The sequence below is a fragment of the Tamandua tetradactyla genome, chromosome 3 (genome assembly GCF_023851605.1).
Source record: "Tamandua tetradactyla isolate mTamTet1 chromosome 3, mTamTet1.pri, whole genome shotgun sequence".
NCBI classification, from domain to species: domain Eukaryota; kingdom Metazoa; phylum Chordata; class Mammalia; order Pilosa; family Myrmecophagidae; genus Tamandua; species Tamandua tetradactyla.
In genome coordinates this window covers 30,867,497-30,885,879 of record NC_135329.1, presented here as the reverse complement: position 1 = coordinate 30,885,879, position 18,383 = coordinate 30,867,497, and the positions used below count along the sequence as shown (strand labels likewise).

Here is an 18,383-nt window from a genome sequence, read left to right as displayed (position 1 = left end):
GGGAGGGGGGTGTCACGGGTAGCCTAGGGATAGTCTGGGTGTTATCTCCCAGACTACCAGGGAGACTTTCCCTCCTGGATGTCATATACCATGTAGGGGGGAGGGCAATGGTATCACTTGCAGAGTTGGGCTTAGAGAGAGAGAGAGCTATATCTGAGCAACAAAAGAGGTCCTTTGGAAGTAACTCTTAGACATACCTATAGGTAAGATAAGCTTCTCCACTGCATAATAAGTTTCACAAATGCAAGGCTAAAGATCAAGGGCTTGGGCTATTGATTTGGGTATCCCTAATGTTAGACACAGTATCAGGGGTTTCCCTGGTGGTAAAGTTTAATAGTTCCAAATATTTTCTCCCATTGTTCAAGGGACTTTGCCAGTACTTTTGATTATCTGCTTAATATACTCTGGGATGTATGCAGACATTATATTAAGGTATACAGGATTAAAGGCTCTCATTCTTATCCTGGGCTCCCTGTGTTTGGATTATTTAAATAAGCTATCCAGACTGGTTGAGTTAGATTATGTGCTACAGAAAATCTAGGTTCTGGGCAGAATAAACCTTTCTTCCTTTGATCTCAAAAGTAGATAATGTTCTAAAATATAGGCAATATCTTCCTTACCCCTGTATTCTGAATTACTTTAATCCCAACCTGATCGGCTTCATCGTTATCTCTAAATAGCAGGTTTATATATAAAACAGCCTCTCAAAATCCAGAAATAAGTTTCCACTCCGGACTAAATGTGATTGCTGTAAGAGCTGATAATCTAGGCGCCTGTTTTCTTATCAATATTTTAAAAATGAGTGCGTACAATATTTGCTCTTTTGTTTCTGGCTTATTTTGTCTCACCAAATGTTCCACAAGTTCATTCATGATGTTGCATGCCTCACAACTTTGCTCCTTTTTGTAACAGCACAATATTCGATTATATATGTACATCATGGTTTGCCAATCTACTTCTCAGTCAGTGTATCCATCAGCCACTTCCTTTTATTGGGCATCATGTATAATGTCCAAAGTCAACCTTCCATCAACACTCTCAATTTTAGGTAATTTCATTGTTTCCAAGAAAAAATAACCAATAAACACACTGTGACCATATAGAAAATCTAAACTTCCCCTTAACTCTTGTACCTCCCCCTATTATTTACTCCTGGTGTTGCTGTGGTACTGTTGTTGTTTACCTATTAAACATAGCCCATAGTATGCAATAGCAGTTTTCCCCCATACCCTGAATTTATACACTCTTTGTACAAGATTCACACCTTTGTAGTAGTTCATGCAAGAACTTAGTCATATTTGTAGTGTTAATCAGTGAGACACATACATTTATACAACCCCTTTCAATCATGTGTGCCTTCAATATCGTGATGTTACATTTAGACCCACTAGTGAACTGCCTTCACTTCTGTCTATTCTCTTATGTTTAAGTTCAACCTCATGACCTAACTGTTCATCAATCTCTAGCTTCTGTGTATCTCTAAGTCCCTTATATTCTGTATTATAAGCCTCTGGTTTTATCTTTACCATGGTCATAAAAGTGTAATCATACAGTATCTATCATTTTGTGTCTAGCATGTTTCACTCAGCATTATGTCCTCAAAGTTCATCCATCTTGTAATATGCTTCAGAACATCATTTTTTATGTATATACCACATTTTGTTAATCCACTCATCTGTTGATGATCCCTTGGATTGTTTCCATCTTTTGGCAATTGTGAATAATGCTGCTATAAACATCAGTGTGCAAATGTCTATTTATGTCACTTCATTCAGCTCTTCTGGGTATATACTGAGTAGTGGTACTGCTGGGTCATAGGGAAACTCGATATTTAGTTTTCTAATATGCCAGACTGTCTTCCATAGTGACTGTACCATTATACATTCTCACCAGCAGTGCATAAGTATCCCAATTTCTCCACGTTGTTTCCAACCTTTGTAGTTTCCTATTTGTTTAATAGCAGCCATTCTTGTAGGTTTGAGGTGGTATCTCACTGTAGTCTTTTTTTAAAAAAATGTTTTTATTAAAAAAATGTTTTTATTGATAAATCTTAATATATAAGCATACAAATGTTCTTAACATACAAGCATTCCATACATGGTGTACGGTCAGTGGCTCACAATATCATCATATACGTGTGTATTCATCACCATGATCATTCTTGAATTGTTGTCTTGATCCACATTTCCCTTATAGCTAATGAAAATGAGCATTTCTTCATGTGCTTTTTAGCCTTCTGTATTACTGTTTCAGAAAAATGCGTATTCATATCTTTAGGCCATTTTATAATTGGGTTGTTTGTTCCTTTGTTGTTACTTTTTACTTTTGAAATAGCCATTCTAATGGATGTGAAGTTGTATTCCATTTTGTTTTGCTTTGCGTTTCTCTACTAGGTAATGATGTTGAGCCTCTTCTCCATTGCTTATCTTCCATTTGTATGTCTTTGTTGGCAGCATGTCTATTTAGGTAGTTATCCTGCTTTTTCTCTTTTTTTTTTTTTTTGAATATTTAAGTTAAGAAGTTTTACTTACATAGAATCTCCTTTAATAATGGGAAAGACTTTTCTAAAATAAATATATTCTATTTACATAAACGGGATATCATAAAGCTACTTTGTCAGTAAAGTCTAATTACTTATATATGCTGATTGTACATAGTCATAAAACAAATTAACTAATTGTGCTAATTAAATGAAACTAAGCATATATTGGCAAGAAATATATGTCTTTGCTCAACTTTGATTTTTTGTTTAATATTTTCATTGACACATCTTCACACATATACCGTCCATACACAGTGTGCAATTAGTGCCTTGCAATATCACATGGTTGTGTATTCATCACTATGATCATTTTCTTAGAACATTTGCATCACTCCAGAAAAAGAAATAAAAAGAAAAAACTCATACATCCCATATCCCTTACCCCTCCCTCTCATTGACCATTAGTATTTCTGTCTACCCAATTAATTTTTCCCTTTATCCCCTATTATTTATTTATTTATTTATTTTTGCATGGGCGGACACCGCGAATCGAACCTGGGTCTCCGGCATGGCAGTCAAGAACTCTGCCTGCTGAGCCACAGTTGCCCATCCATATTATTTATTTTTTATCCATATTTTTTTGAGTAAAAAATACTGTTTTTTTTTAATCGTTTTTGGTTGAAAAGAGCATCAGAAAGGTTTTCACAATCACACAATCACATTATAAAAGTTATATCTTTATTTAAAAAAAGTTATGTCTTTATACAGTTGTCTACAAGAGTCAAGGTTACTGGAGCACAGCTCAACAGTTTCAGGTGCATCACTCCAGCCACTCCAATACACCATAAACTGAAAAAGGATATCTATATAAGGTATAAGAATAACCTCCAGGGTAACCTCTCTAAGTTTACTGGTTTTTTAATTGGTTTTCTTTTTTATTGTTGAGTTGTGGGAGTTTTTATATTTGGGATTTTACAGCCTTATCCAGTAAATAGTTTTAAAATATTTTCTCCCACTCTGTAGGTTTTCCTTTCATTTTTCTTGGTAGTGTTCTTTGATGTAGAAAAGTTTTTAATTTAAATGAGTCAAAAATTAAAAAAAATATATTTTTATAATAAACAATAAACACACAAACATTCTTGATATACAAGCATTCTTGACATGGTTGCAATCAATGGCTCACAACATCATCAGAAAGTTGCATATTCATCACCCTGATCATTTGTTTGGACAGTTGCATCTGTCCAGGAAAGAAGGAAAGGGAAAAAAAAGCTCATACATGTCGTACCCCTTACCACTCCCTTTCATTGACCACTAGTATTTCAATCTACTCAGTTTATTTTAACCTGTGTTCCCCCTATTATTTATTTCTTATCCATATTTTTTACTCATCTGTCCATACTGTAGATAAAAGGAGCATCCGACACAAGGTTTTCACACTCACAGAATCACACTACCAAAGCTATAACACTATACAGTCATCTTTAAGAGACATGGCTACTGGGACACAGCTCTGCAGTTTCAGGCACTTCCCTCTAGCCACTCTAATAGACCATAAACTAAAAAGGGGATACCTATATAATGCATAAGAATAACCTCCAGGATAACCTCTTGACTCTCTGTGAACTCTCTCAGCCACTGATACTTTATTTTGTCTCATTTCTCTCTTCCCCCTTTCAGTCGAGCAGGTTTTCTCAATCCCTTGATGCTGAGTCCCAGCTCATGCTAGGATTTCTGTCCCATGTTACTGGGAGGTTTACACCCCTGGGAGTTATGTCCCATGTAGAGAGGGGGAGGAACATGAGTTTGCTTGCATGTTTGCTGAGAGAGAGAGGCCACGTTTGAGCAACAAAAGTGGTTCACTGGTGGGTGACTCTTAGGCCTAATTTTAAGTAGGCTTAGCCTATCCTTTGTAGGAATAAGTTTCGTAGGAACAAACCCCCATGTTGAGGGCTTGGCCTATTGATTTGGTTGTCCCCACTGCTTGTGAAAATATCAGGAATTCTCCAAATGGAGAAGTTTAATTTTCCCCCCTTTCTCCCCATTCCCCCAAGGGGACTTTGCAAATACTTCTTTATTCACTGTTCAAATTACTCTGGGATTTATCGGGGCATCACACAAACCTACAAAATCTCATGCCCTACTCAAGCTTCCATGTACTTATGGTGTTCAGTTCAACTGCCCATATTAGGAAAGGCGGTAGTCAAAATATAAATTTTGTATCAGATAAAGATTTCTTGCTTTAGTCTCACATAGAAATTGAAGTTTTAAATGATGAATGACCATCTATTTTCAACATCCTGCAGTATTGACATTCCTTTGTTCTTCCTCATGCAAAAACATTTTTTAATTTGCACATTTAGTCATTATCATTGTACGTGCTAGGCATTCCTAGATTGTACCATCTCAGTCTTTCTCGTCTGTCTTTTCTTCTTTGCCCTCAGCCATCTACCCTCTGTCATTCTCACATTCAGCTTCATCCAGTGTGCTTACATTATTGTGCTGCAATCAGGTAGTATCGTGCTATCCATTTCTGAATTTTTAGTCAGTCCTGTTGTATAGTCTGTATACCATCAGCTCCAATTATGTAATCTCTACCCTATTTCTATCTCCTGATAACTGATGAGGTCAGATTTATTTGTATTTCTTTTGTTGCTCATGTTTTTGGTATGAAATCTAAATATCTCTTGCCTAATATAAGGTCCTAAAGATAATCCCTTATGTTTTCTTCTAGGAGTTTTGTTGTTTTAGTTCTTTTATTTTGATCCATGTTGAGTTAATTTTTGTATGTGGTGAGTCAGGTGTCCACTTTAATGTTATTCTTTCCCCATTAAATGTTATTCTTTTCCCATTAAATGGACTTTACACCCTTGTAAAAAAGATATTGGGTAATTGGAGCTGAAGGGATACAGACTGTACAACAGGACTGGATACAAAAACTCAGAAATGGACAGCACAGTACTACCTCAATGTAATACAATTATGTTGAAACACTGAATGAAGCTGTATGTGAGAATGATAGAGGAAGGAGGACTGGGGACATAAATGAAATCAGAAAGATAGATGTTAAAGATTGAGATGGTATAATCTAGGAATGCCTAGAGTGTGTAATAATAGTGAAATGTACAAGGTACAATTTTAAAAATGTTTTTGCATGAGGAAGAACAATAAACAAAATCAGCTGATATAGATGTGAAAGGTTACTTCTGAATTTTCAGTTTGATTCCATTGGTCTATATGTCCATATGGTCTATATGTCCATATATGTGATGTGCTACATCACACTTTTTTTAACTGTGAAATATAACATATATATAATAAAGTAATAAATTTCCAAGTACATTTCAACAAGTAGTTATGTAACATATTAACATTTGATATGGGTTACAGTTCATGATTTTTCATTTTTTCTTCTAGCTACTTCAAGACATTGGAGACCGAAAGAAATATCAATATATTGATTCAGCAGTCATACTCATTTGTTAAATCCTCTCTTCTCTGTTATACTCTTCCTTCCCTTTTTTTGTGAAAATAACATATATACAAGAAAGCAGTAAATTTCAAAGTACATTGCAAAAATTAGTTGTAGAACAGATCTCAGAGTTTGGTATGGGTTACAATTCCACAATTTTAGGTTTTTATTTCTAGCTTCTCTAAGGTACTGGAGACTAAAAGAAATATCAATATAATAATTCAGCTCTCATAATCATTTGTTAAGCCCTATCTTCTCTGTATATCTCCACCGTCATTTTTGCTCTTTCTCTTGGGGTTTTTGGGCTATGACCATTCTAACTTTTTCATGTTGGAAGGGCTGTCAATAATGTGGGATAGGGGATGGAATTAGTTGATGTTCTGGAAAGGCTGGCCCCTCTGCATTTCAAGATTTACTTGGTCCAGGGGTCCATCTGGAGGTTGTAGGTTACTACCTACTGTAATTTGCCAACCCCCAATCAAATCATTCCTGCCAATCCTAAAGAACCCCTAGGGTGTTATATAAGATTCTACAAAACGTTCCATGTGCTAGGGTAACTTTCCAGAAACCTACAACGCCCAGATGGGTCCCTGGACAAGATAAGTCCTGAATGTATCATACTGTTTTGATTATTGTACTTTGTAATAAGTTTTAAAATATGAAGTATCAGACCTCCAACCTTGTTCCTTCTTTTCTAGGTGGTTTTGTCTATTTAGGGCCTTTGCCCTCTCATGTGAATTTTTTTGTTTTCGTTCAATAAGTTTTATTTAATTACTTTGATTTTTTAATGCAATTTTATTGAGGTATATTCACATACTATGTAATCCATCCAAAGTGTTCGATCGGTGATTCATCATAGTTGTATATTCATTACCACAATCAATTTTTGAACACTTTCGTTACTCCAAAATAAAAAAAAAGAACACCCCAAACTTCCCATATCCCTTATTCCCTCCTATTATTTATTCATTTTCTGTCCTTACACATGGTTTTCACAATCACATGGTCACACCATGTAAGCTGTGGTTATAGATTCATCTTCAAGAATCAATACTACTGAATTATAGTTTAAAAGTTTTAGATATTTCCTTCTAGACTTAAAAGTGACAGCCGTATAATGCATAAGAATAATCTGCAGAATGACCTCTCGGCTTTATTTGAAATCTCTCAGCTACTGAAACTTTATTTTATTTCATTTCTCTTTTCCCTTTTGGTGAAGAAGGCTTTCTCAGTCCCACATTGCCAGGGCCAGGCTCATCCCCAGGAGTCATGTCCTACATCGCCACGGAGAATTAGATTCCTGGTTGTCATATTCCACATAAGGTGGACTGGGGGGAAACGCACTGAGTTTACCTGGATAGTTGGCTTAGAGAGTGTCACTACTTTGGAGCAACCAAAGAGGTTCTCTGGGGGTGACTCTAGCCTCTGCAGTTTGGGGCTTTACTTACAATTCTTCACTGTCATCTTGGCCCTTCCACCTATTCCAGACTGGTGTGCGGTGTGTGTCTGGTCACGGATGTCCTCCAGACAGTTGTTCCAGAGAGTTTCTGACTATTTTCTAGCTACTCTAGGGAACTGGAACTAACTCACTCCACATCTCCGTATGCAACCATCTTGCCCTGACTTCCTTTTTCATGTGAATTTGATGATTGGCTTCTCCATTTCTGTGAAGAAGGTGTTGGAATTTTGACTGGGATTGCATTGAATCTGCAAATTGTTCTGGGGAGTATTGACATCTGAACAGTATTTTTCTTGGAATCTGAAAAATACTTCCATTTATTTATGTCTTTAATTTCTTTCAGCAATGATTTTTAGTTTTCATTTACATCACTGGTTAAGTTTACTATCAGTTATTTTATTCTTTTAGTTGCTTTTTGTGATGGTTGGGTTCAGGTGTCAACTTGGCCCCTTGATGGTGCCCAGTTATCTGGTCGGACAGGCACTGGCCTGTTACTGTAAGGCTATCTCATGGCTGGTTTATTAACTCATTCGTCAGTTGATTGTATCTGTGGCTGATTACATCTATGATCAACTAAGGGTGTCTCTTCTTCAGAGGAGAGAATCCAGTAAATTGGATTAGATCTAATCATTTGAAGACTTTTAAGGGAGAAGAGAGAATTTTTGCTTTTTCTTTAGCCATCCTGCCTTTCTTGTGGAGGTCGTTGAGACCCTTCATCTGAGTTGCCATTCTTGTGGACTGTGCTACAGATTTTGGACTCTTGTATCCCCAAGGTTGTGTGAGACATATAATTCTCATATTTATAGAAGTCTCCTGTTCTATTCTCTAGAGAACCCTATGTAATACACTATTGTAAATAGCATTGTTTTCTTGATTTCCTTTTTGGATTGTTCTTTGCTAGTGTGTAGAAACACAATGTATCAATTTTGTATCTTGCTACTTTGCTGAATTCATTTATTTGGTCTAGTAACTTTCTTGTACATTCTTCTGGATTTTCTAAATATTGGATGTTGTCATCTGCAATTAGAGATAGTTTTTCTTCTTTTCCAGTTTGGTTGCCTTTTATTTCTTTTTCTCATCTAATCTTTCTATCAGGATCTTCCAGGATGGTGTTGAATAGCAATCAATGAAAGCAGGGATCCTTGTGTTGTTTCTCATTTTAGGGGGAAAACTTTTAGTCTTTCACCTTTTTGTATGATGTCAGCTGTAGATTTTACTATTTTGAAGCAAATCCAAAATGTATCATTTTATTTTTTTTATTTTAATGTAATTTTATTGATATATATTATATTTTCACTGCCATGTGATTATCCAAAGTGTACACTCAGTGTTTCACAGGGTCAATATATAGCTGTGCATTTATCATCACAAGAGTCTTTTTTTCCTTTTTTGTGAAAAATAGCATATATTCAAAAAAGCAATACATTTCAAAGCATACTGCAACAATTAGTTGTAAAACAGATTTTAGAGTTTGGTTTGGGTTACAATTTCACAGTTTTAGGTTTTTAGTCTCTAATACACTGGAGACTAAAACAGATGTCAATATAATGATTCAGCATTCATAACTCATTTGTTAAATCCTATCTTCTCTGTATAACTCCACCTTCTCCTTTGGTCTTTCTCCCAACCTTTAAGGGTATTTGGGCTATATGCCCAGTCTAACTTTTGCATGTTGGCAGGGGCTGTTGATAATATGAGCTAGTTGATATTTTAGAGAGGCTGGCCCTCTGGGTTTCAGGAGTTATCTGGTCTAGGAACCCTTCTAGAGGGTGTAGGTCTTTGGAAAGTAATCATAGTGCAGGGAACTTTTGAGAATCTCAGATAGAACCCTAAGGTGTTCTTTAGGGTTGGCAGGAATTGTTTTGTTGGGGTTTGGCAAACCGTGATAGGTAACAATGTCTTGTTGAAGCTTGTGTAAGAGTAGCCTCCAGAAGATCAAGCAACATTTCTAGACTGAAAAACATCGTATTTATTGTTCTATTACCTAAGAGGAGAGCAGAATGTCCTCAAGTAAAACTCATAAAATTTTCTTTATGATCTCAAGCTGGAATAGGCTATAAAAGTCTTGAAGAGTATATGTGAAGAATACAAGATTAGATGTAATTTGAACTACAGTACTGATTACTCGAGGGTATTTATCCTGCAGTTTCCAGTACTTAAAGGTGAGCTAGAACTGATGGCTCTCTTGATTCCTGCTATACCTTTTAGGAAAGAGCTCCTCTAGTGTGAGACTTCCAGTCCTATCACAGAACGAAGTCCCTTTGTTTACCAGGGTATTAAAGAGGACCAAAAAGTCAGGAAAGGAGTATATATTAAAATTGATTCTGAAAAGAGTGAGAAACCTTTGCGCTTATGTCAACAAGATGGAATTAGTTGATCATAAATTTGAATGTAAAAAAATTTACAGTAATTTAACAAACTTTTAAAAATATCCCTAAATAAAAAGATAAATTATTGTAAAGATGTCAAATGTCAGAATGTAAATACTGTAATGGGAAAAAAGATGGCAAGTCTAACTTTTATTTTTTTTAATTTTTTCATTTTTTTCATTTTTTTTATTAATTAAAAAAAATTAACTAACACAACATTTAGAAATCATTCCATTCTACATATACAATCAGTAATTCTTAATATCATCACATAGATGTATGATCATCATTTCTTAGTACATATGCATCGATTTAGAAAAAGAAATAGCAAGACAACAGAAAAAGAAATAAAATGATAATATAGAGAAAAAATAAAAATAAAAATAAAAATACAAAAATATATAATAAAAAAACAAAAAAAAAACAACTATAGCTCAGATGCAGCTTCATTCAGTGTTTTAACATAATTACATTACAATTAGGTAGTATTGTGCTGTCCATTTTTTTTTTTTTTTAGAAATCATACCATTCTACATATGCAATCAGTAATTCTTTTTTTTTTTTTTTTAACTAACTTTTATTTTTGCTTTGAAGTAAAATAATTCAAATCTTGGGCTATCTATTTTTATATAGCTGGAAACTTAAAAATTCTTTAAAAAAATTTTTAGTCTTTGGAAGTTGAATTTGTAGTGCAGAGTAAATATTGAGTGGAGTTCTTTGTTTTGCAAGCTAGAATTTGTATAGCAATTTTATGCAATTATATATATATGATATATATATCTAAGTCTTCATTAAGGCAAACCTGTTTTTCTGTTTTTTTAGATAGTATAGACATCCTCAGAATTATCAAGCATTGTAAAAAATAAATTTACTCCATGAAATGGCAACCATCATAAGAATCTCTGCACAATAGCTGCTATTTTTATAATTGCTTTATATTATTTCATTAGACCTTCATGTTTTTCTGCATAGAAAATTGCATGACTTGGTGTTTTGGTCACAGCAAGCTTCCTTGTTCACCTTTGTTCTTGTTGAATATTGCCACGACAGAAACCCTTGCATGTAAACAAAATACTTACCTGCTCATTTATTACTCCCACTTAGTCACCAACCAGTCATTGCTACCCTTGCAAACTCCTCTCTTCTTTGGGAGGGTTGGAAGCTGCAATATGATGGAAAGAACCAGACCTTTTGTACACATTTGGTACTATTTCCTCTTAGTCACTTTAATTAAGGAAAACACTTTTGTTTGAAAATCCGTTCTGTGAAAATTAGATTAATTAGTATTGATCCCATATACTAACCTTGATCCACTTACATCAGGAAAGATGCTTAAAAAGTAGTTCATTGGGACAGAGACTGGTCTGAGATTGTCATACTAGACTTTGTGCCTCGCCATGCCCGTAAACTTCATTTATGTTTTGCAGACTATGATTTTATCTTTATAACCTCTATCAGGCACCTGTTATGTGCCATTTTCAAATCCTTTTGGCCTCACCTCTTCCTATAGCCTTTGATAATTTTGAACACCAGCTGCTGTTGTGGGAACCTATTCATCTTGGACTCTAACTTCACATGGATGTAATCTGACACTTTTTCATGCCTCACTCCGCTTTTCCCTCCTCCCTTGGCTTGTATTCCTTGATAAGCCTTAGGCTTTGTTTTTTGAGGAATCCACACTAAGATATCCTTTTTGTACCCCCCTGGTCTATATACTAATGCATTCTTTTGCTCATGTATTCAGCTGGCTCTATTAACAAATAATATCTTTTTTGCTTTTAATTGACAATAATTACAACCGACTTAAGATACCCATATAAGTGTAGTTTCTTAACCCTGGAAAAAACAACTTTAAGATACTTATTTCAGAAATTGTGGGTTTTCTCTGAAGATGATCAATTTGCTTAATATTGCCCAGAGTTTGTTGCCTCTTTTTGAGCAATGAGCTGTTATCATCATTGAAAAGGGCAGTGCTTGTTAAACACTTAGAAGGTGTAAATAATGCACGGGCAGGCAGTGCAGAGTTTTTAGAAATGTCAGACTGAATAGATAATTTAGATTAAAGGTTTTACCTACAAGTTCTCATGAAATTCTTACAAAATCAGATAGAGGCACTGCTGTTATCTCATGATTTAGGAAGGCAGTGAGGTACAAAGACGTTTCATGATTTCCCAGGATCACATGGTAGCAGAGCAGGAATTTGAACTTAGATCTGTCTGAGCTCCTCTGTACAAAGCCACATATGCTCATTGGTTCTCATTGCCTTCTAAATTTTACAGAAGGGTTTCTTTTTGATCTTAGATGATTTGTAAAAATATAATTCGCTTAATTCAGATTCAATCAAAACTAAAGCCACTTACCAATTATTGGTTCCTTATCTAATACACGTGACCCTGGCAAGGTTCCTGGTAAGGGAAAGGTAGATATGACATGCTTGTTCTTTTTAAGGAATTCACCTTCTGGAGTTAGACCCATACACAGTTAAGTGAATTACATTCATAATTCACTGAACGACTATTATTGTATGTCCTCTCTATATCTGTATGTGAGGATGGCACTGACAAGGAAATAGTGATGAACAAAAGCCAATTTAGTCCCAATCATCATGTAGCATATTAGGCCAGCAGGGCTGTTATGACTTGATCTCAGCCATTGTGGTCATTTGTAATTTACCAGGACTGTTTGAGTCACATGTTAGTAATCTGTTATAATTAGAGTAAGTTGAGAGCTTTTAGGCCCTTTCACATAAACCATAACACAACCAAACAAGGGGTTGTGTTAAAATGAAAGCCAGTCTTAGATTGAATTCTGCCCATGTTTATTAGCAAGCAGGTACAGATACTAGTCATGGAAGCTGTTCTGTAAGATCAAGGAAGTCATAGCACCTTACTGGAAAGTTTCACTGGAGATAAATGTGGCAGGATTCAGGTACTCTTCCAGTTAAAATTATGTGACAGAATCTGAATTCAGCCCTGGACCAAGAACATAAGTGCCAAGGGTATAGGGTGTTAGGTTTGCTAGAGTCTTATAATTTGCTCTTTCAAATAGAAGAATCTGTGTAATATTTCTCGCTAGTCTACATATTTTAACACTGCTGTTTTCACCAGTGAAAAATTTTTTCTAACCTTCCCTATGCTAATCAACAAACTCTCTAGTGTAGAAACTTCTTCTAGAGCAGGAATTTTTTTGTGTGTCTCCCTACGTACATGTATTTCTGTATCTATACTTACGCACAGAGGCACATATATAATATGTATATCATAACGAATTTTATTCACGATGTTTTTTTTTTTTGTTTGTTTTTTTGGTGCATGGGTCAGGTATTGAACCTGGGTCTCCTGCATGGCAAGCAGGAATTCTACCACTGAACTACCCATGCACCCCCTAAAGCAGGGGTTCTTAACCTATTTTGAACCCCTTTTGCAACCGGGTAAAGTTAGGGAACCCCTTCTGAGAATAATGTTTTAAAGCATAAATTTCACAGGATTATAAATGAAACCAAATACACTGAAGTATAGTTATCAAAATATTGTAAGAATTTGTGATGAATAATGTATGCTTCTTTATTACTGTATTAACATAATAGACCTAGTACTGGGAGTAATAGCTTTAATTTCAAAGTCATTGTAACTAAGAAGTTAGGATTTAACAAAATGATTACTAAATTATTATGTTGATATTTCCTTTTACTTTCTAGTATATTAGAATAGCCAGAGGAGAATACCTGAAATTTCTGAACTGTAATCCAACTGACTGGCTCTCTGGATAACTGTACTTAAAATTACATAACTGAATTTGGTCCTAGGAAATGTACTTGGCCCTATTAGGTATTCAAGGAACATCATGTATACAAACTACACTCAATGTTCTTTCAGAAAATGGACTGATAGATAGCCAGGTAGATAGATGGCTAGAAAGAATGATATGGCAAATGTGGCAAAATGCTAATTTAAACATTGGTGGATTTGGGTATCTGTGGTGGAGGTGTGTGTGTGCTGTAGGGGAATGTTGGAGTTCTCTGTATGGGGTTTGTATTATATTTCAACCTGTCCTGCAAATTTGGAAGTATTTCAAAATAAAAAGTAATAGAACCACAATATTCCAGAAATTATATACTTTTGTAGGTATCTAAATTAGCTTTGAAAAAATGCGTATGTGAACTTCAAAATGTGCAAAGAGTTAAGAAGTTTTAAAAAATTCTTTTGAGGGCACAAGAGGAAAAAAATTTGAAGATTACTTTAGGTAATGTGTTTTTATCTTGATTTATTAAGCTTGAACACATTCATTGAGTCCCTGAAGAAGATTTAACTCACATATACTACCTTTACTTCTTCTCCTACTGCTTGGTTTTTTTACTTTTTTATTTTTTAAATGTCTTTAATTTTTAAAATTTTTATTAATAAAACCAATCAACATACAATATGAACATTCTTTTTTTTTAATCACATGGTTGTATATTCATCATCATGATCATTTCTTAGAACATTTGCATCAATTCAGAAAAAGACATAAAAAGAAAGCAGAAAAAAAATTCATATACACCATACCCCTTACCCCTCCCTTTCATTGATCACTAGCATTTCAATCTGCTAAATTTATTTTAACATTTGTTCCTCCTATTGTTTATTTATTTTTAATCCATATGTTTTACTCATCTGTCCATAAGGTAGATAAAAGAAGCATCAGACACAAGGTTTTCACAATCACACAGTCATGTCGCAAAAGCTATATCATTATACCATCATCTCTAAGAAACATGGCTACTGAAACACAGCTCTACATTTTCAGGCAGTTCCCTCCAGTCTCTCTGTTATGCCTTAACTAAAAAAGATGATATCTACTTAATGCATAAGAATAACCTCCAGGATAACCTCTTGACTTTGTTTGGAATCTCTCAGCCATTGATGCTTTATTTTGTCTTATTTCTCTCTTCCCCTTTTTGGTCGAGAAGGTTTTCTCAATCCCTTGGTGCTGAGTCCCAGCTCATTCTAGGATTTCCGTCCCACGTTACCAGGAAGGACCATCACATTCTTGAGTAGTTATTTGGTTTTCCTGCAGTTTTATTTATTTTTCTTCTACTTTTAGCATATTTAAAATTTTTTCCTCTCAAATTATTAGCCATAGCATTTTATTAGTTTCTATCAAAGACCTCTGACTTTGAGACCTCTATCTTCAGGTAGCTCTCTAGACCTGCTAATAGCTGTTATTTGGAACTCAGGGAGGAATACATTCAAATTAACATCTTCTTGCTCTTCTAAAATTTTTAGATTGTAGTTTCCTAAGAAAATTGGTAGTTTAAGGTTTAAATGTAACAGAGTGGGAAGCACAAGATATTGACAAAGAATATACATAGGAAAAGAGTGTCTAGAGATTTGAGGAGAGGTTTATACTCAAAGAGATTTTTAGACAGAATGTAGTCATGATTAACCTAATTCCTAGACTCTTATTTCAGTGAACATTCACTGAATGCCTACAATTTGGCAGGCTCTGGGCTAAGTTTAGGTTCTGAGAATATCAAGATGAAGGCATTGGTGTGGCAAAGGAGGCAGCAGAAGCACCTGTAAACAATTGATACAGTACAAAACATGTTATAAGGTATTCTGGGAACCTTAGATTGTCTCCTTAACTGATCTTATCCCATCCAATAAGCATGGTGTAACTGTGGCTCATAATGTTCCAAGGTATGTGGTACTTCAGATAGGAAACAGGTTTGAGAAGTTCAAGGGGGAAATCAGCTGATAACCAGAATAAGTAAGGAGATGGGGAGGTAGTATTAGGAAAGGCTATTAAACTCTAGTATTTATTATTAGTGAGTGGTATATTTAAGCATAGTAAATTATAATGAACTATCTTTGCGTTGTTCCTAACAACTCTTCTCCTTCAAAAAAATCATATTAATGTAAATGTTCTTCTAGCTGGCTCTTACTCTGCTTTTTCTCCAAATGAATCTACCAGAGAGTAAAATAAATCTGCATCATCTTGTCACTAGAGCCATAAAGCATTCATCACCATTTACCCTTGAAAGTGATTCTGTTGGGATTTTAGGAAGACCAGACACAATATCCCTTTCTTCTCCACTTCATTTCTGAACTGAGATAGTCAAAAAGATCAGTAATACTTAGTGCTTATTTTGTGCCAATAATTGCACTAAGCTTCAGAGCAATCGTTTGAAATAGGCTCTCTTATTATCTACATTTTACAGATAAGGAAACCCAAAGCATGGAGAGGTTAATTGTCTAAGGTCACATAGTAAGTGTTGGAACTAAAATTGAAAACCAAGCAATTTGATTCCAGAGCTCAGTTTCTTTGCCACTTTGTTTTCCTATGTCTCCTTTTACCTGTTACTGATAAAGCTATAGGGAGAAAATGGTGCAGGTCTGCCACCCAAGTTGGTTTACTGAAATTTCACCTCTAAAATCATACATACTTGCCCAGTCATAGGCAAGCTGGACAACTACAGGCCTCCTTTATGGTATGGAGGAGCGGAGCCTGTGTATCCACTTCCTTCTCTTGAGCACCATTAAATTGATAATTCATTGTTCTTCCTCTGAAGAGGATAGAATGAGGGAGCCTAGAGACATCAGGAGTATTAGTTTAGGTTCTACCATGTGGAAGCATGAGAAATAAGGAATAAATATTCTTTCAGTATTTTTGTTAGGGAGACAAGGTCTCTTTTTGGATGTGAGCAATTGCTGGTACACATAGAGGGAAGAGATGGAGAAAGGACTGTCCTCTCCAAAACAAGATTTAAACTAAGAATCTGAAGCATATATAGCTTTAGCTCTGTGCCACTGCATATACTTACCCACATAGGTTTCCCTAGTGTATTGCCCTCTTTCTCTTGCTGCCTGTTTTATTTGAAAGTAAGGGGAAAAAAACAAACACTGATGAATGGATAAGGAAAAGGTGGAATGTCTGTGCAGTGAACACTATTCAGAGTACTGGTAACATGCTACAACATGGATAACCTCAAAGAGGCTGTGTTAAATGAAAGAAATTAGATTTAAAAAACCCCACATAATTGTGTGATCCCATTCATATTGCAATGTCTAGCATAGGCAGAAGTCACAAAGGAGATCAGTGGTTGTCTGGGGATGGGAATTGGGGTTGACTGCAATTGGGCATAAGGGAGCTTTCTGGGATGATGGAATGTTCTATTACTAGAGTGTGGTGATAATTGCACAACTGTATTCATTTACTAAAAACTCACTGACTGTTACACTTAGATTGATTTTGTGGTATATAAAGCTCAGTAAAGCTGTCATACAAAACTACATAACCAGTTATTTAGACTAAGGTAAGGTATTTATATTTAAAATGATGTATTGTTATAGGATTTAGAGGTACTGCTCTTAACAAAATGCCACGGTTTTTAACTGGACTCTGCTTCTCAGTTATTTAGTGCTTAATTACATTATCTCAGTAGCCAGAGTGTAAGAAAACCTGGGGTGCAATAGGAAGACTGACATACTTTAAAGAATCTTTTTTTTCTAATATAGGAATTTCCCTGGTTTGGGGCTCTATGGTTCTTCTTAGTTCAGGCTGTTTTGTTCCCCTCAACAGCAATTTTTCAAAGTTTTGTTCTTAGGCTTTTTAAAACTTTGCCACTTTTGGTTTCTAGCCTTACTCTAATGGCAGCCCTTTTTCCTCTTTCTATATTTTTGCTCTTTTCTTTCTCTTGTAAAATAATCAAGGTTTTAATTTATTTTGCTTTTTCTGTTATTCATTTGCCCATTAAAATCATCATTTAAAAGCATGGAAATAATATATGATGAGAAGGGTCTTTGTTTTTTAAAAATAATTTCAGTTTTCACTTTTAGTAGGATAATGATAGAATTGGGTTCGTGGGATATAGCAGATAAATTCAAGTTTGTCTTTGGAAGAACAGAGTACTATTAATAGTGTAATTAACATTGATTAGAAAGAATAGAAATTCAGGGTGCACGAGTAGTTCAGTGGTAGAATGCTCACCTTCCATGCCGGAAACCCTGGACCATGCACCACAGAAACAAAAACAAAAGCAAACAAACAACAAAACAAATTCGACTTTGATTTGGAGGGTTAAGTAAAAACATTTGGTTCATTGGTCATATTTATCTGTGTAAAGATTTCTAAATGTTTTCCAAACACCTTGTTTCTAATTGCTTTGTTCTCTGATACATTTAGCATTATTTTAGTATTTTATGATTTTTCTTAGCATATTCTGTCCATTGTGCACAAATTTGTACCTGAGATTATGAAATTTCCTTTAATGAAGTACAGAATGTTGTGATTCATTATTATTATCCATAATGGCTTTGAAATGGAGAGGTGACTATATTTTTGCCTTGTATTTTTTCCCTTTTAATAGCACCCTACAGTTTGAATACAGGCTTTGGAGTTAGGCAAATCCCAGTTTGAATCTTAATTCTTCCCCAACTAACTGTGTTAATTTTTTTTTTTATTTTTATTTTTTTTAACTTTTTTATTAATTAAAAAAAATTAACAAAACATTTAAATATCATTCCATTCTACATATACAATCAGTAATTCTTAATATCATCACATAGTTGCATATTCATCATTTCTTAGTACATTTGCATCGATTTAGAAAAAGAAATA

At 34.9% G+C, this 18,383-nt stretch overlaps 1 protein-coding gene and 1 non-coding gene across 2 annotated transcripts in view; one reads left to right on the top strand and one right to left on the bottom strand.

Annotated features, from left to right (window-relative positions):
• Nucleotides 1–18,383, top strand: part of KIF13B (kinesin family member 13B) — a 331,605-nt gene that overhangs the window by 55,356 nt on the left and 257,866 nt on the right. The window lies entirely within an intron of this gene.
• Nucleotides 13,091–13,161, bottom strand: TRNAG-GCC (transfer RNA glycine (anticodon GCC)). Its single transcript has one exon. It is a non-coding gene; the product is annotated as a tRNA-Gly (tRNA).